The sequence below is a fragment of the Panthera tigris genome, chromosome C1 (genome assembly GCF_018350195.1).
Source record: "Panthera tigris isolate Pti1 chromosome C1, P.tigris_Pti1_mat1.1, whole genome shotgun sequence".
Taxonomy (NCBI): Eukaryota; Metazoa; Chordata; class Mammalia; order Carnivora; family Felidae; genus Panthera; species Panthera tigris.
Window position 1 is genome coordinate 97,849,066 of NC_056667.1, and position 19,695 is coordinate 97,868,760.

Sequence of the window (19,695 nt, forward strand, 5' to 3'; positions counted from 1 at the left end):
TTCCATTACAGGGAATGGCTTTAAAGATTGTAGGTATTTAGTTACCTCTCCCCCACAAAAGTGGATATTCCCAGAATGATGAGCGAAGGATGGTCATAATTTGTTAAGATTTCTTGTGTAGTGTAACAGACACAGTGTCTTCTACCCAATTTTATTTTATTTTTTTCCCAGGGAAGAATAAAAACAAAGCAAAAAGCAAAAGGAAGTTCAGTGGACACCGTTGGATGGTGTGCAGAACCCCAGCGGAGAGCAGGATCTAATATCTGAAATGAAACAAAAACATTTATTAAACCCGAGAATTGGGGGGCTGGGGGGGTTCAGTGCCTTGGCTTCACAGATAAGGAAGCTGAGACCAGTGAAGTTTCTCAAGGCTGAAAAGTAATTGCAGAATTAGGCAGGGGTTGGGGGGAAGGCCATGGCACTTGGATTCTTTTCTCCCCTTGGAGGTGAAGAGGGTTTGTCCGGTTCAGGAAGGACTTCTTGGAAGGGACTTGTTTTGGGCAACTGAGAGGCTAATGTGAAGAGGCAAGATGGGGAACTCCCTAGGGCAGTGGAACCCAAAGGGGACAATTCTGGGGCCATTTGTAACCAATTACAGATGGAAGGCAGGTAAGAAAAAAATGAAGAAAACAAGACGGGAGTACAAAAGTTTGAGCTACATGTGGACAGTAGCAAAAACGGAGACCTCAGGAAACTTTTGTGAAGAAAATCAGAGAAAAGTCCTTGTCAGGACCAAGAAAAAAGGGGTAGTTTGTCAGCAAGGAGGAAGGTAAGGGAATTAGAGACAGAGAATGGAAAGGAAGAGGAGAGAGGAGCTAGGGGAGGAAGAAGGGGTTGGGGAGGAAGAGGAGAGGGGACAAGAGGAGAGGATGTGGCGGAGGAGGAAGATGAGGAGGAGGAGGAGGAGGAGGAGGAGGAGGAGGAGGAGGAAAGGATCGCAATGGCAGCTAACATTTCTTAGGTGCTTACCACGTGGCAGACATTCTTCTAAGACACAGTGTTTGCGTCTTTATTTATTTATTTAATTCTAAGGACAGCCCTTTGAGGCTGACAGCAGGCCAGACAGTCTCAGGTTCCAAGAATCAGGAAGGATCATGGTCTGAGAAACACAGAAACAGCACGATGTTAGTTAAAGAAGGAAAGTGTTGAGCTCAGAAGCAGACAGAGAGCATTTGAATCTCAGCTCTACTACTTTGGCCCAGATCTGCCCAGGAGGTACCTTTAAGCAAATAGCTGAACCTTCCTGACACACTCAGTGATCAGTCCTAAATTCATATTACCTGAAAGTTTGTTTACAGAGTGGCCCATGCTAAAAGAAAGAAATGGGGTGAGGAGAACCACCTGCCAGTCCTGTCTGTCACCCACTTGCCACGTGACCGTCAACCTAGGCATCGATATCTGGGCAGTTAAAAGACAGGAAGAAGTTACCCCTAAGATTCCTTCTAATGAAAAAAATTAAACCAGTCAATGTCTCATGGCTTTCATCCCCTAGCGCTGAGTCTTCTGTTCAGCTGTTTCTGAACCAGGAACAATAAATATAATTGTATATAATTGTATATAATTGTATAATTTGTAGCACATAAAGTCTGCTTTTGATTATAAAATCTGGATTTACAATGATAAGTCATGACCGTCGGTAGTGGTGGGAACAGAATGTGGTGATGTCGCGGGGTCAATAAAACTAAAGCCTCCTACTCCTCCGTGAGCCAACAGATAGTGCTTAAAGTGAAACACAGGAACGCGGCAACTCAAGAATGGGAGAGATAAGGAGGTAAATATCAGGAGAATCGACTGAAGATGGAGGAGAGTGAGTCTGAGTCTGGGAGAAAAAGGGCTATGGTTCTTTACAATAAGACTTTATTAGAAATACCAACTTTATGAACCATACGCCCTTAAAACTTTGATCAGACTAAATACTGAGATTAAATAAATATATCCTCTCAAAAACCCCAAAGGCATATGAACCTCATGGGGGAGAGAGCTGAAGCTTTGGTGGGTGTTGGAGCAGAAACTGGATGAGGCTAATGTTAGTGGATATGGGGCAAGACCACGTGACCATGGACGCCATGATAAGAGTTTGTGTTTATTCTGAAATCTGCAGAAAACCCCAGAAAGAAGACGTGACACGATCAAGATTTACATTTTGAAAATGACAATCTGGCTCTCCCATAAGACTGGAGACGCCGTGAAAAGAGGAGCCAAGACAGTTACATCAGCCCTAGCATCTAAAGATAGGACCTAAAACAAAATGGCCCTTGGTAGACAATTGGTGAATGAATAAACTGATGAATGCATGAAATCCTATTTTCTTCCCCATGTCTCAGTTTCCTCATCTGTGTAATGGGGAGAATAAACCCCCTTCATACCTTGTCTGTCCTCTTTTTTGTGTACTCCCAGGAATGCTGGGAAACAAATGATGTGATAAGGGTAAAATATCTTGAGCTTCCTATGAAGTACCACTCTTTAAAAGGGTGAGAGCAAAGTATTCTGGTGAAATGAGGAGGGGCACTCCTGTAAATTAAATTAAATTAAATTAAATTAAATTAAATTAAATTAAACACAAATGTCTGTGTTCTACTAGTTTTCAATAGCAGAGAGAATTATCCCGAATGAAATATAGAGGGACTGAGTCCACCTCAGAATGGGACTGAGTTTTTGAAAGTTTTTGAAAACTTGATATTTGAAATTGTTTTTCCGTTTGCATTGAAGATGTTTAAACTGAAGTGCACCTTTTCCTCTGGAAAGCCCACTCCAAATGCAGCCCGGTCCATACATCAGAGTGTATGTGTGTGTGTGTGTGTGTGTGTGTGTGTGTGTGTGTTGCATATTTATAATGTCAGTATAGTTTGCAGAAAAATTTATGGGAGCAGCAGGAGTTCATCATAAGCAATAAAATCTTTTATGTGGATTCTTTCCCATTCTTTCCAATGGGATTTCTCAGGATTTTTTTTTTCCACAACTTAATTTCAGACTCAAGAGAATCCCTGCTGCTGTTTTTTTTTTTTTTCCCCCCAGCTGCTCCCGTCTTCCTCCCCTCTGCCACAGGGTACTGGGAAGGAAAGGCGGGCCATTCCCGCAGTGCCATTGGCTGACTGAATGAGGACTTTGGGCATCCATGCATGGTCTTTTGCTTGACAGGTCAGGAAGAACTGGGGAAACATTCCCATCCCATATAATTCTGGACTCTGAGTTCAGGTGATTACAGAACGGAAAAGTGCATGGAGACACGACAGTGTCTCTGCAAGGTTACTACTGACAGGACCAGACTCATATTTGGAGGCCAGGGGACTACCATGGGGTATAATGGGAAGTGTGTCAAAGACCCCCCTGCCTCCTTCCATCTCTCCTTGCCAGAGCCGGATGCTTTTAGCCTAAAGTTTGCACTCTGTTTTTGCGGTGCCCAAATATTCTCCCTTTGCTTTGCCATTGCCAGACATTCAAGAATTGAACAGTCGACTCACTGCAGAAGCTCGGCCTTTCCCTCAGTCTCCCCGCACAGCCGTCTTTTTCTCTAGCTTCCCTCATTCTGTCTTACGAAGATGAGAGAAAGTTCTCGCACATTAACTTCAAAACTAAATTCTACCAGTCTTTCCTCCAGTTTGTAGAGAAACACAAGAAGTAGAAGACTTGTACATTGGAAACTACAAAACATCATTGAAAGAAATTAAAAACCTAAATAAGTGGAAAGCAATCCCATCTTCGTGGGTCAGATGATTTAATATTGTTAAGACGGGAGTACTCCCTAGACTGATTTACAGATTCAGCACAATCCCCATTAAAATCCTAACTGCCTTTTGTAAAAGAAATTAACAAGCTGATCATTAAATTTATATGGAAATCAAGGGACCTAAAATAGCCAAAACAGTCTTTTAAAAAAAGAAGCGAAGTTGAACAACTCATGCTTCTTGATCTGAAAACTTGACAGTAATCAAGACTGTGAAAAGGGCATATGGATAGATACACAGATCAGTGAAACAGACATGGTGGTCCAGAAATAAAGTCTTTAAAAAAAATTTTTTTTAACGCTTATTCATTTTTGAGAGAGAGAGACAGAGAGGGTGAGCGGGGGAGGGGGAGGGGAAGAATAAGAGGGAGACACAGGATCAGATTCAGGCTCCAGGCTCTTAGCTGTCAGCACAGAGCCCGTTGCTGGGTTCGAACCGTGATATCATGACCTGAGCCGAAGTCAGACGCTTAACTGACTGAGCCACCCAAGAGCCCCCAGAAATAAACTCTTACATGTATGGTCAATTGATTTTCAATAAGGATGCTAAAACAATTCAGTGTGGGCAGTATGGTCTGCAACAAATGGGGCTGCGGCAACCAGATTTTCACAGGCAGTGAAGGAAGTTGAAACCCTGCCTTAAACTATATACAAAAATTAACTCAGAATGGATCATAGACCCAAACATAAGGCTAAAACGATAAAAAAAAAAAAAAACATAAATGTAATTCTTTGTGACTTGAATTACACAACAGTTTCTTAGGATATCCAAAACACAACCACTATACACACACATACACACACACACACACACACACACACACACACGTACGTATTGGATTTCATCAAAACTAAAACCTTCTGTGCTTCAAGGGACACCATCAAGAAAGTAAAAGACAACCCAGGTGGCTCAGTTAAGCATCTAACTTCAGTTCAGGTTATGATCTCATGGCTCGTGGGTTCAAGCTCCACATCGGGCTCTGTGCTGACAGCTCAGAGCCTGGAGCCTGCTTCAGATTCTGTGTCTCCCTCTCTCTCTGCCCCTCCCTCGCTTGTGCTCTCTCTCTCTCTCTCTCTCAAAAATAAATAAACATCTAAAAGACAATCCAGAGAATGGGAGGAAATATTTGCAAATCATATATCTGAGAAGGGATTTATATCCAGTATCTATAAATGATTCTTACCATGAAACAATGAAAGACAAATAGGCCAATTAAAAAATGAATTTGAGTAGAAATTTCTCCAAAAGAGATATACAAATGGCCAAGAAGCTCACGAAAAGATGCCCAACATCATGAGTCACTAGGGAAAAATGCATATCAAAGCCACATTGAGATACCACTTCATATCTACTATGATGGCAACGTTAAGAAAGACAATAAGAAGTATTGACTGGTTGCGGAGAAAGAACTCTTTTTGTTTATAATTTTTTTAAGTTTATTTACTTATTTTGAGAGAGACAGAGACAGCACAAGCCGGGGAGGGGCAGAGACAGAGGGAGAGAGAAACCCCAGCAGGCTTCGTGCTGTCAGCTTAGAGCCCGACATGGGGCTCAAACTCACGAAACGTGAGATCATGACCTGAGCTGAAACTGAGAATCGGGTGCTCAACCAATTGAACCACCCAGACACCCCTGAAAGTAGAACTCTTATACAGGATAGTGGGAATCCATTCTGGCAATTCCAACTTCTGGGTAAATGGCCAGGGGAACTGGAAACATATCAACACAAAAACTTGTACACAATGTTCACAGCAGGGTCACTCCTCATAGCCAAAAAGTGGAAGCAACGCAAAGGTCTATAAGTTGATGAATGGATGAATAAAATGGCATAGCCATACGATGACTATTCAAGAGGGCATAGCCATTCGATGGCTTATTCATTCATAAAAAGGAATGTAGTATTAATACATGCTACAGTATGGATGGACCTGGAGGCCATTATACAAAGTGAAAAAAGCCAGATGTGAAAGCCCACATGCTGCATGATTTCGTTTATATGAAATGTCTGAAATAGGCAAATACATAGAGACAGAAAGTAGATTAGTGGTTGCCAGGGACTGGAGAGGGAGATATGGGGAGTGACTGTTAACAGGTACGGAGTTTCTTTTTGAGGTGATAAAATGTTCTGGGCTTAAATGGTGAGATGGCTGCAAAATGTTGCACATACTGAATTGTACACATTAAAATTTTATGGCATGTAATTATACCTCAAAACAAATTTGCAAAGAAATAACTGTTACAAAGAATGCATAATAACAGCTGATGTTTATTAAGTCTTTACTATGTCTGAGGCTAAAACTGACGTTAGCTAGAATTCTGTAGAGTAAAATTTGTTACCGGGGAAAACTAATGGAAAAATCAAATCTGTCAGAGAAAATTTACATCTGTAAATTTGACACAAAGAGGAAACCACTACAAACAAACAAACAAACAAACAAAAAGGCAGAAGTTATATCACACACAAAAAATGATCGAATCAAATCTTTATGAAATATTTAAGTAGAAAATATTTAATTCTAATAAAAATGCTTTAAATAAAATAAAGAGGATGATGGCAAATTTTGGAATGGCTTAACAGTACTTACAGGGAATGGTCTTAATGGAGTTTACAATGGAAAATGCTTTCCTTATAAAAATTGGTTAGGGTCTCCATTTTTCTTGGCCTCATCTTTCAATTTGTTCTTGGGTGCCCTGTATGAAGCAGCCAGGCAGCCAATCTTGGACAAAAACCTGTCACCTGTCACCTGCCACATACACATTCATGGACTTGCCCATGCAACCAACACTTGCTGAGTACCTACTATGTCCCAGACATCATGTCAACAAGCAAATGGCCACGTGCTAAAAGTAAAATGATTGAGACAGGCATGTAAAGGGCTACTCAGAGAGCAAGGAGACCAGTGTGGTAATAGAGGTAAGCGCAGGGTAGCATGGGTATACCAAGAAGAGGCACTTGACATGGCCTGGTATGAAAAAAATCTAGTTAAGAAAACCACTGTTGTCCTTCAGGTACTTCTCAGAGCTGTTTAGTTCTGAGAAGTAAAAACTACGTTTTTGTTTTTGTTTTTTTTTTGTAAGTAAATTTTTATTTTGAGATAATTTTATTTTTTCGTTTATTTATTTATTTATTTATTTTTGAGAGAGAGAGAGAGAGAGAGCAAGCAGAGGAGGGGCAGAGAGAGAAAGGGAGAGAGAATCCAAGCAGGCTCTGTGCTGTCACAGGGCTCGATCTCATGAACCATGAGATCATGACCTGAGCCGAAACCAAGAGCCGGACGCTTAACCGACCGAGCCGCCCAGGCGCCCCTATTTTGAGATAATATTAGATTAATATGCAAATGTAAGAAATAATAGAGAGAGAGTCTGTATACCCTTTGCCCAGTGTCTCAGTCTGCGTGGGCTGCCACAACCAAGTTATGGGCAGCTTAAACAGTGGAAATTTATTTCTCGCGGTTCTGGAGGCTGGGAGTCTAAGAGATCAAGGCGTTGCCAGGTTTGGTTCTTCCTGAGACTTCTCTGGTTGGCTTCTCTGGTTGGCTTCTCTGGTTGGCTTGCCAGAGGACTGCCTTCTGTGTCTTTATATGGCCCTTCTTCTGTGCAGGCATATCACTGATGTCTCTTCCTCTTCTTATAAGGACACCACCAGGCTGATTGGATTAGGGCCCTACCCTTTTAAACCCATTTAACCTTAATTACTTTTTTCGAGGCCCTGTCTCCAAATGCAGTCCTATTGGAGATTCCCAATTCGTATGAATTCCAATTCATACGGGGGCTTCCCCATGAATTTTAGGGGATGCAACTCAGTCTATAACACTCAGTCTTCCCCAATAATAACATCTTGGAAAACTGCAGTATGACGTCATAATCTGGATACCGACAGGGATACAGTCATGATACAAAACATTCTTCATCACGAGGGTCCTTCATGGTGCCTCACTGCTCTCCCGCCCCGACCCCCTCCTTCAGCCCCTGAAACCACGTAGACTCTAATTCTCTATTTCTGCGATTTTGACATCTCAAAAATGTCATACGAATGCAATCACATGATTCCATTCACAGCATAGTTCTCTGGAGATTCATCCAGGTTGTGGTGGATATCAGTCATTCATTCCGTTTTATTGCCTGGTAGTAGTCCATGAACGGATGTAGCACATTCTGTTTAACTATTCACCTGTTGAAAGATATCTGGCTTGTTTCCAGTGTGTGGCTTTTACAATCAAGTTTCTGTGACGATGTGTATACAGGTTTTGTGTGAAAATCGGCTTTGGTTTCTCTGGAGTAAATGCCCAGACTGCATTTGCTGGGTGGCGTGACGGCAGCCCCGTGCTTAATGTTTTTTTTTTAAAAGCTGCCAAACTGTCTTCCAGAGTGTCTGTGCCATCTCACCTATTAGCCAGGATTGTGTAAGTGATCCTGTCTGTTCGCATCCTGGGCATCATCTGTTTTATATTAGTCATTCCGATAGGTGTATAGTTAGTGGTTGTAAGTTGCATTTCCCTAATGACCAATAACGTTGGACAGCTTCCCTTGTGCCTATTTGCTCTCTGGACGCCTTCTTCAGTGAAATGTCTGTATGTGTCTTTTATCCACTTTCTAAGTGGGTTGCCTGTTTTTTGTTTTGTTTTGTTTTACTGTTGAGTTTTCAGAGTTTTTAATATATTCTAGATCCTAGTCTCTTGTTAGATACATGGTTTGCCAATATTTCCTCCCAGTCTGTAGCTTGTCTCTTTTTTCTCTTATTGAGGTATTTCGAGGCACGAGTGTTTTTAATTTCGATGAAATCCATCTTATCCATTTTTCCTTTAATGCATCATGTTTTGGGTATCAAGCCTAGGAACTTGGCTTAACCCCAGATCCCAAAGGTTTTTCTCTTTTTTTCCCTAAAAACTTCACAGATTTGTATTTTACATTTAAGCCCATGATCCAATTTTGAGTTTATTTTTGTGGAGATCAGGGATCATTATTTTGCCCTTGGATGACCCGTTACTCCAACATTGTTTGCAACCTTCTCAAAAGTAAGTTTGGCATATTTGTGTGGGTCTACTTCAGGATTCTCTGTTCTCTTCCGTTGACCTATGTGCCCCGCCCCCCACCTCTGCCAACACCACACAATTTTCACTACACTAGCTGCATTTTCAGTCGTGATAGTGGGTAGATCCCACACATTTTACTCTTTTCAAAAATTGTTTTAGGGGTGCCTGGGTGGCTCAGTCGGTTAAGCGTCTGGATTTCGGCTCAGGTCATGATCTCACAGTTCGTGGGTTTGAGACCCGCGTTGGGCTCTGTGCTGACAGCTCAGAGCCTGGAGCCTGATTCAGATTCTATGTCTCTGTCTCTCTTTGCCCCTCTCCTGCTCACACTCTGTCTCCCTCTCTCTCTCAAAAATAAACATTAAAAATTTTTTTTGAAATTGTTTTAGCTATCTCAGTTCCTTTGCATTTGCATGCGAATTTTACTTTTTTATGTTATGTTATGTTACGTTACGTTATATCATGTTATGTTATTTTGAGAGAAAGAGTGAGCCCATGTGAGCGGGGGAGGGGCAGAGGGAAAGAGAATCTTAAGCAGGCTCTGTGCCATGTGAGGCTCGATTCCATGACCCTGAGATCATGACCTGAGCCAAAATCAAGAGTCAGACGCTTAACCAACTGAGCCACCCAGATGCCTCTTGCATATGAATTTTAAAGTAATCTTGTGTATATCTATGAAAAGTCTGGCAGCGTATTTAATATGAATTACATTAAATCTGTATGCCAGTTTGGGGAGAATGAACTGCTTTATGAAGCTGAGTCTTCCAATTTATGAACAGGGAATGTGTCTCCATTTATTTTGGTCTTTGATTTCTTTCATCAGAGTTTTGTAGTTTTCAGCATACAAGTCCCATATATGTGTTGTTAGATTTACACCTGAATATTTCTTTTTGTTGAGTAGTCATCAATGGAATGGTGTTTTAAATTTCAGTATCCACGTTCATTGTTAGTATATAGAAGTCCTGTTAGCTTGTACACATTTGTCTTGCAGCCTGTGACCTTGTTGAACATGTATTGGTTGTAGGAGATTTCTTTTGTTGATTCCTTAGGATTTTCCACATAGACAACCATGTCTTCTGCAAAGAGACAGTTGCTTCCTACCTTCCTTCCTTCCTTCCTTCCTTCCTTCCTTCCTTCCTTCCTTCCCTACCTTTCCTCCTTTCCTTCCTTCCTTCCTTTCCTTCCTTTCTTCCCTTCCTCCTTTCCTTCCTTTCCTTCCTCCCTTCCTTCCTTCCTCCCTCCCTTCCATCTTCCCTTCCTTCCTTCCTTTCTTCCTTCCTTCCTCCCTCCCTCCCTTCCTTTCCTTCCTTTCCTTCCTTTCCTTCCTTCCTTCTTCCTTCCTTCCTTCCTTCCTTCCTTCCTTCCTTCCTTCCTTCCTGATTTGCTTGCCCTTTATTTCTTTTTCTTGTTCATTGTACTAGCTAGAACTTCTAACAATATATTGTAGAAAAGTGGTCAGAGAAGATAACCTTGCCTTGTTCCTGATCTTAGAGGGAAAGAGTTCCCTCTTTTGCCATTAAGAATAATGTTAATTATAAATATTTTGTAGATGCTCATTTTCAAGGTGAGGAAGTTCCCTTCTATTCCTAGTTTTCTCAGCATTTTTATCATGAACAGATAATTGAATATTGTCAAATGTGTTCTTTAGTGATTAAAATGATCGTGTGATTTTTCCTTTAGCTATTAATAAGGTGGATTTTGTTGGTTGACTTTTAAATAATGAACCAGCCTTCCATTTGTGGAACAAACCCCACTCTATTTGGTCACGGAGTATAATTTTTTTCTATATATTGCTGGATTCTCTTTACTAATATTTTGCCTCTAAATTTATAAGGTATATTGGTCTGCTGTTTTCTTTTTTTTGTACTGTCAATGTTTGGTTTTAGTATTATGATACTACTAACTTTATGAAACAAATTGGGAAGTATTCCCTCCTCTTCTATTTTTCTATAAGATATTTTGCTGAGTTGGTGTTAATTCTCTTTTAAATATTTGATAGAATTCTCCATTGAAACCACCTAGGTCTGGATATTTGGGACTTGGCAAGAAGTCCTTTGCCAAGTCCCTTGGCAAGAAGAATAGAGAAAGATATGTCTACTCAATCTTCCTAGAAGTGAAAGCCTGACTCCAAAATGTTAATGTGACCAGTTTACTGAAGAGCTTGGATACCAAAGCTCCATTTTTGCCTCATCTCTACCCTTCAAATCCAATCTTCCCATCTCCCTATCCTGGATGGTAGCGTGAGTGGGTCCTCAGACTTTCCAGGTCCAAGTGTGAATGGTCTTTATTTTCAGGGGTCAAAAAGGCAATCCAAACCAAGCCAAAATTCAATTTTTCATCCACCTCAGAGGATTCTTTTTCTTTCTACCCACCGGACTTGGCCCCAGCTTTGTAACCTGCATAGGGCAGAACTTGGCTTTCTCCTCTGCTTTGTTCTTCCTCTCCCTGGCTTCTTTTCCATCCACGGTTGGGGTCAGGGGAGGGGAAATTAAAGGACAGGGCAAAGTGTTACGTTATGGCTGGAGCTGCTTCAGTCAGACAGGAGTGCCCCCTGCCAGTCAATGTGGCAAAACACCAAATGTGGCTTCTCCCTCTGTTGTGGGTTCTCCTGAGCCCCTGCTCTAGGGGGACCACAGGCACAGCACCGCTCTGTCAGCCTCTACAGACCCAGGGTGACAGACATTGTCTCCTGGCAACTGCTGCCCAGGGTCGTCCGTGTAGGGCACGGTTCTGTCATGACAGTTCAAGCCCAGCTGACTCCCACAGCATCTGCTAAAAGTGTCGCCAGTCTGCGATGTCTTCTTTTGACTTGCATAAACAGCTCTGGTCGACCTTTCTCCTCTAGAGTTCTCCCAAGGAGACTCAGGCAGATTCCAAGGGACGCTGTCATGTCCTCCCAGGAGCTCATCTGCTCCTCCCCGTTGTGTTGTCCCAGCAGCACTGGGTAGCAGGCTCTCCACACTGGCTTGAAAAGGGGATGAGAAAAAGCTTTCCTCTGACTCTCACGAGGAGAGTGGAGGTACACACAGGACACTCAGATAAGCTGCTTTGAAGAAATCTTTACTCCCCAGCATCCTTGATCAACCTCTAGTTTTCTCTTATATATAGGTTAGAGAGGGGCGATAGGCCACCCCTTAGCAAATCCCACATGGACGGTCTAGCAACTTCTTTAGAAAGCGGAGTCATTTGTCAACTTGGGGTCCTCAGGAGAAACACTGAGAAAATAGGGAAAGTCTCACTGAACATTCTGTCAGGAAGAACGAACAAAACACCATAGTCTAAACCATGCCCTAGGCCTGTAGAACAGTGGTTCTGAGACACAAGCTTATCCCTCAAATCACCTTCGTCCTCATGTACGCATTGAGCTTTAAGCTGATCGCAGCCCACTCAGTGGCTAAGACGTGGTCTCCTTGTAACACAGCCACCTGTGCCATGGACTGGAGCACATTCAGCACAAACCGAATGCAATTAGAGCACGTCTCACCTCAAAGGGCACAGCCTGCCACGGGACAGCTGGGAAGTGGCAGCAGCAGAGAGAGAAACTGGCTACAGCAATCTGAAGCTGAAGAAGCCCTTTTGAACAACAGACATTCTATGTGGAAAGTCTGTGGAACAAGCAAATGGGACTTCCTAGAGTAGTGGCCTTTGCGACCTAAAGCTATTGTGTCCTACACCTGTGGTAAGTCTTCCTGGGGTGCCCACGACAGCCCCTTGGTCCTCTGTGTGTCGCTTCAGCCCAGCTGGTGTCTTATAACGCATTCCATGACATCACCCCCAAAATAAAGGATGAAGGGTTTGGGCAACACCCCATGTCTCATTCTGACAGTCCATTGTTCTGGTTACTAGAGTCTTCAAAATCGAGGCACACAAGTTGCCAATCTTCAAGGAATTTGAGTAAATAAAATACATGGAGCCCTGAGAAGAGAGGGAGCTCAGAAGTTGACTTAGGATCTTACAGGACCCAAGGGTCATTAGCGTGTCACATGCTCTTGGACGGACAGCTGCAAGGAGTGTCAGTTAATTAGCTGTCCACTTAAGGGAATACACTTTCAAGGAATGTCAGGACCTCCAGAGGTAAGCTAGTTTGTCTAATTTCAAATTTTTTTTTTAATGTTTATTTATTTTTGAGACAGAGAGAGACAGAGCATGAACGGGGGAGGATCAGAGAGAGAGGGAGACACAGAATCTGAAACAGGCTCCAGGCTCTGAGCTGTCAGCACAGAGCCTGACGTGGGACTTGAACTCACGAACCGCGAGATCATGACCTGAGCCGAAGTCGGATGCTTAACCAACTGAGCCACCCAGGCGCCCCTAATTTCAGGCTGTGGGTGTTGCAAGTCTGGAGCATGGGGTTCTGGACTCCTATTCCTTGGTTCTTCCCTCTAGCTGAGCGAACGCTGTGAGAGGGGCCTCCGAGGGTGAGCTTATCACTGACGTGGAGCTGAAGTGAGGACTGAGGACCAGACGTCAACAGGAGAGCATGGCATTGCCATCCACCTCCTCTACAAAGTAGCAAATTCCGTCCAGACAACAGATGAATGCAGTGGCTTTCCCTTTCTCTCAGTGGCCACCAAAAAGTGTCAGGCCAAAGCAAGACTATGCCCAAGCCTTCAGAGTATTATTTTGTTCAGCTGAACGATAAATTTCCCCTGGTCAATCATTGTGCGGTCCATGACATCTGAAAGGAGGTATCTCACGCTGCCCGCCCAGAGGGCAATCCATTTGGAAGTCTCTGGGGGGAGAGCAGAGCAGGGCTGATTTATGGCACCACCACAGGCATTACCGCAAGTATTGGGACCAAATGGAGGAAACGCCACAGAGCAGCCCTGAGGCCGGGCTTCCAGCCTGTGAACAAATCCTGCGGGTTGGGAATGCTGTTTTGAACCCAGCATGCACAAACCGCCTGCCCATACAGAAACCTCTGACAACACTTTCCTGTGAGAGACCTGGGCTCTAGGGAGGCCGGCTTCCTTCTGCGTCACCGTGATGTGACCACGAGGGTGGGAACCGGTCCCAGGAAAACTTCCTCCTGGACTGGGGCGACCCTTGTGCAGAATACTGGCTCGGAGCAGAGTGCTTTTCCCTGAGATAACAGGGCCTCTGTCACCCTGTCCAGAGGGGCCCCTCTGGCCACTGCCCTGCCAGGATCTGCCTTACTGCACCCTTGAGACTCTAGGGCTAAGAGCCGACTAATAGCAGGGCCTCTCTGTGTCCCAAGCCAAAGGGACCAGATTTAGAAAGTTTGATGACTCTGGTACCTGGGAATTCAAGGGCCTCTCATGCTATCAACAAAGCAAGCAAATTCTAAAAAATGAATACAATGTCAATTAGAACACAAAAATGCCAATGGAACTGTCTTGGAGCAGTAGAATTATGCTGATTTTTCCTCCTCGTACTTCATTGGATTTTCCAAGTTTTATATGCCTTTTGTATTGGAAACATAAGCTTTATGAAGTAAAAATGATCAGAATAACCACTAATTGATTCAATTTAATATTGCTCTTCAAGAGACTCGTAAATACTGCTAGTAAGTAAAATCTTATAACTTAAAGTGCCAGAAGGTTGACTTGACTCCTGGGACCTTTTATTTCTCTGGGCCAGCTCCCCCAGATGTTGGCTGTCACCAAGACCTTGGTTGTTACCATGTCACAAAACTCCTGCATTTTCTAACAAAGGAATCATCTTTGTATAGCTTCCTCATAGTCACATAAGAAACAAGACAGCTCAGTAAGCCTGCTATGCAACTTGTAAGAAAGCGACACAATGTCCAGTATTAAGAAGGAATGATGACATAAAGATAATGGCCAATTATTGAGTATATAAGGTGCTTTGCCTTCATCTTTAATCCTTACAACAAGAAATAATGGGGGTGGGGGGGGGGCTAGGATAGGAGCAATTCAGACTGCTGGGCTTGGATCCCGGTTCGACCATTTGTGAACTCTGTTACTTGCATGGTTACTTAACCTCTTTTATCCTCATCTGTAAAATACTATCTACCTGATCCAGTTGTTCTGAGGATTAAATGAGATTCCTCTGGTGAAACACGTAGCATGATGACTGGCATAAAACAAGAAGGCCCCATACACCAGTTGTTATTATATTTGTTTTACAGAGTATGGCCGGGATGGGGGGGGGGGGTGATGAAATGCATACCATATGGCTCCTGCCTCAGTGGAATTTATCTGAATGATACATAGATAGGTCTCCAGCTGATTAGTGCCTATATCCTCAAGTTGTAGGAGCAAACGACAATTGAATGTTCTCTTTTTGCCTCGCTATTGTGATTGGGAGTTTGAGGCCCAGTGTTGGAGGATGCCGTTAGCTAGTTAGACAGCGGACGTCTGGCAGGCTACCCATGACTATATACACCACACATCCGTGAGAGCCACAGTCTGTGTCAACTCGGGTTTCCAAGGGTCATTAGTACATATTCCATAGAGTGATTTTACAGTTATCAGGAAAGACTACTGCCTAATGGGGACACCCTTCCAAGAAAATTCAAATGGCAATGTAGCTTCCTGGTGGAGGAAAGTTCCAGAGCCTGCATCTATTGCTTTTAGTGTGGCCTTGTACAGTTAAAACCAGAAAAGTCAGTCTCCCAACCTGAAGCCTCAGGAGTGAGGATAAGGAAGAGGGGAAGGAACAGAACTGCATTTGGAGCATTTCCCACATTAAGTTATTTCAGGATCTGTGTTGCTAGGTGTCCACATAAAATATATTCACCAGAGAAGCAGGAAGTTGAACACATTCTGCTCAAGACTTTTTTCAGCTGTGTGTCCACATTAGTGCCTTCTAGAAAGAAAACAGAGGCAAAGACAGTCCTGCTTGGATTTTATATCCAGAAGCCCCCAAAACAAAAATACTTGGGCAACTTTGATCTATAGACTTGTTCTTTCATCTGAGCCATGAGACTATTGGACGAGGCAAGTCCTCTAGGCCACTAACATGTTTGAGTTATTCTTTCACAGACAGTGGGGAGAATTCTGGATTGGATGGGTCCCATAAACAATGTAAAGGACTCTCTCTCTGTGTCTCCTCTCACTTTCTGCCTCCTTCCTAGGTGATGTAATCACTCCACTGTTTTTTAGTGATCACGTGATAATGTCTTGAAAAATGCAGATATTATAGTCAAGGAAAAACTGCATGACCCATTTCAAGGTCTCCTCTATGCTCCAGACCCATTGGATCAGTTAAGAATCCTTTTAGCTGCAAGTAACAACAATAAAAAATTCAACTTACAGTGGTGTGGCAGAGTCCATTAGCTATCCACAAAATCCATCCTTCCATAGAGGCTGGAATATGGTCTCCTGGTTACTCTGTATTTCTCAGTTCCCCTTGCAGCTAGATGTGGCCACATGACTCAGTTGTCTCCCATGCAAAGGGAGTGGAAGTGAAATATGCCATTCAGGGGCCTGGCCTATAAAATCTCCCTCCCCCTCCGCCCCCTGCTGGCCAACTGATTCTATGCTCAGAACAAAGTCAGAAGCCACAGGTTGAAAACAATAGATCCACTATCACCTTGTGTCCCTGGGCTTTCCACCATCAACAACCCGCAACATCCATTGTTGACCGACCAAAACTAAGAAATACATGTTTATCATGTCTGAGCCATTACTTTTGGAATCTACTCATTACCTTACTGTATCCTACCCTAAATAAAACAAATGCCTTGAACAAACAGAACATTTTTATCTTACTTAATAAGAAATTCAGAGAGAGTAGCTGCTGGCATTTATTCAGATGCCCAAGGGTGCCATCAGGGACCAAGTGCCACCTTCTGCTTACCATCCTTAAGGTATTGTCTTTGTTCTCAAACTCTTATCTCATAGCCACAAGATTGCAGCTGCAAAGGGATATGTGGGCTATGGGGGTTATGCTCACCTCCGGACAGGGAGAAGGGAAAATCAGCAAAGTGTTAGTTCCCCAGTTGTGTGTCTTTTTATGCCTCAAAGGAAGCCCCTCGATGTATTTTAGCCAGAATAAATGAGTCACTTGCCCACAGTTTGACTAAGCGGCCAAGGGGGAAGAGATTAGCACAACTGGTTCAGACCAACCTCACTTCATCCGTAGGGGTTGGGCCTAAACCCTTCCAATCTCAAAGGATTTCTGCCTACAAGTCAATAAATTGGGGCTCTAGCAACAAGAAGGTGGGACACAGGGGATGGGTGTTATGTAAGCAAAGATCAGTGTCTGCCATATTTGTGTATTGAACCATTTGCTGAACATTTCCACCTACTTGGCATTTTTAACACCTTTCTTCCTCTCACTTCTAGATCCAATTTTATCTTCTAAATGTCCCCTCACTCCTGCCCTTTTTCTCTGTTCCCACTCCCTATTGTCTGCTCCAGCTGTCTCTAGCCTGCCCTTCTATTCCATTTCCTGCACAGTCACGGCAGGGATCTTACAGAAACTCAAACCTGACCTCAACACTCCACTCTGTAAATTCTCCAACAGCCCTCGCTATGGAATCAACTCTTATGTGTGAAATCTAAATACCACATATTGTAAGTCATGCACACACACACACACACACACACACGCCCTTTACACCTCTATTCTCTCTGCCCAGAATACTTTCCCTACCTTTTCATCTGTCCAACCTTAAAACTTAATTCAGTCTTTAAAATGACTCTTTCCCTGCCTCCTCCCCAGTACTGACTTAGGCCCTCTCCTTGATGCTATGACTGTGCCCTGAAAGTATGCTATGTTCCACTAGTGCGTCTGTTCTAAGTTCTTCTAATGCCTTGTCTACGTGTCTGTCTCCACAACCACCCTGTGACCTGCCAGAGGACAAGGGCCGAATCTTATTCATGCATCACCTCACCCAGTAATTGGCCCAAAGAAAACACTTCTGCAGGGGCGCCTGGGTGGCTCAGTCCGGTGAGTGTCCGACTTCGGCGCAGGTCATGATCTCACGGTTGGTGAGTTCGAGCCCCGTGTCGGGCTCTGTGTGCACTCTCTCTGTCCTTACCCCACTCGTACTGTCGTCTCTCTTTGTCTCTCAAAAAATGAATAAACGTTAAAATAAATTAAAAAAAAAAAAGGAAACACTTTTGCAAATAGATGGAATAAAATCCGATTTTCATCGGCACAATACCAGTGGTTTAAAATGACTTTTTTGTGCGTGCAGGGGGTGGGGGGGATGCCTGGGTGGCTCAGTCGGTTGAGCATCCGACTTCAGCTCAGATCATGATCTTGCGGTTTACGGGTTTGAGCCCTGTTTCGGGCTCTGTGCTGATAGCTCAGAACCTAGAGCCTGCTTCAGATTCTGTGTCTTCCCTGCTTGTGTTCTCTCTCTCTCTCAAAAATAAATGAACATTAAAAATTTTTTTTAAATGACTTTTTAAGTCTTTTTTACACATAGAGCAGCCATACAATTTCATTGGTATTTTTCTGCAGGATTGGCAAATGAATGTCTGTCTTCATAGTGCACACCCTTAGAAGATTAATTCTTTGTTAAGTAGGATCTCCAGATAACCACAGTGAGTTACCAACAGAATACTAACGTGAAAATGCGTTCCTGGGATGAATGAGGACCGCGGCAGTATCTGGGAATAATTATACTACAATATTATTGCTTAATAAGGGCGGTAACTGCAGCCAATTTTTGGGCACTTGAATTGGGACAGTACTTTGCAGCTGTTTTTAAATTTAATCCTAACACCTCATGAATGAGGTGCTCTTACTAGCTTCATTCCATGGAGAAGAAAACCGAGGCCTGAGGGTATAAGAGATGGCTTAGATTCACACAGTCAGGAAAAACCGGAACCAAGATGGAAACCCACTTTTTCTGACCCCAAATCACACGCCTTTTAACTAATCTACTGCCCTCCCTTTAACGTCATCAACCAGGAAATCTTGAGAGCTTCTTTACTATGTGAAAAAAGAGGGCTAGAGAGAGGTTTTTTTTTGGTTTTAAGTTTATGTTTTTATTTTGAGAGAGAGGGAGAGGAGAGCAAGCAGGGGAGGGGCAGAGAGAGAAAGGGAGAAGGAATCCCAAGCAGGCTCCACACCACCAGCACAGAGCCCAATGAGGGGCTCGAACTCACGAACCGCGAGATCGTGACCTGACCGGAAATCAAGAGTCGGACACTCAACCGACTGAGCCACCCAGGTGCCCTGAGAAGTTTGTTTGTTTGTTTGTTTTTCCAGAAAGACTGAAGTTAAGCCTGAGATTAGATTTATTCCCCATAATGAGAGACCCCAGCTTGATTGAATGGCGGTTGGCAAACACACAGTTCACCCTGTGGTTCGGCTGTTGCCATCGGAGAATTTCCCTTCCTGTGGTCGCAGGGACTCCTTGAGAGAAGTGGGAAGGTTTGGGTGGGGTTTTTTTTTTTTTGCCTGTTTGTTTTGTTTTTAGCTCAGCCCTTCTGAAACTGGAAGGTGCGTGCCCATGACCTGAGGTGGGATCTTGCTGAAACGCAGACCGAGGACCCCTGCGCCGGATCCGCATCAGGCGTGGTCACAGCGAGACAGTGTAGCTGGCTCCCGCACAGCCTCACCTCACGGGGGCACCAGGCCCAGAGCCCAGCCCGCCGTGTGGAGAGGGCGATCTTCGCCCTCCAACCACAGGCCCAGGGGGAAGCCAAGCAGTTCCCACCATCCTCTGCGTGAGGGAGAAGGGACGGCCTCACGGGTGAGGCTTAGTTTTCTCCCTCCCTGGAGGAGACAAAAATCAACTTAAAAATAAGTTCAATATCCATTTCGGTATGTGCCCCAGCCATTCTGTGAAATCCTCAGAATGTGATCAGCCCATCAACCTCTCACTTCATTACCTTTTCACCTCACACTTGCCTGACCCAAGAAAGTCTCCTGCCATAGAGGGCTGCGAGGTGTTTTCAGAAGCTGGAAAGCAGCTGAGCAGAGTGTCGGATCCTCGCCCCCGCCCCGCTTGGGCCTCGGGTCAGGCCTCGCCTGGCAGGTGCACTCGTGGCCGC

The 19,695-nt window shown here is 43.8% G+C and overlaps 1 long non-coding RNA gene across 1 annotated transcript; it reads right to left on the reverse strand.

The window, feature by feature from the left end:
- Positions 1 to 152: 152 nt before the first annotated feature.
- LOC122241222 lies at positions 153 to 19,689 on the reverse strand. Its single transcript, XR_006221252.1, has 3 exons — positions 19,534 to 19,689; positions 970 to 1,099; positions 153 to 263 (listed from the first exon to the last, which is right to left on the reverse strand). It is a non-coding gene; the product is annotated as an uncharacterized LOC122241222 (long non-coding RNA).
- Positions 19,690 to 19,695: the final 6 nt, after the last annotated feature.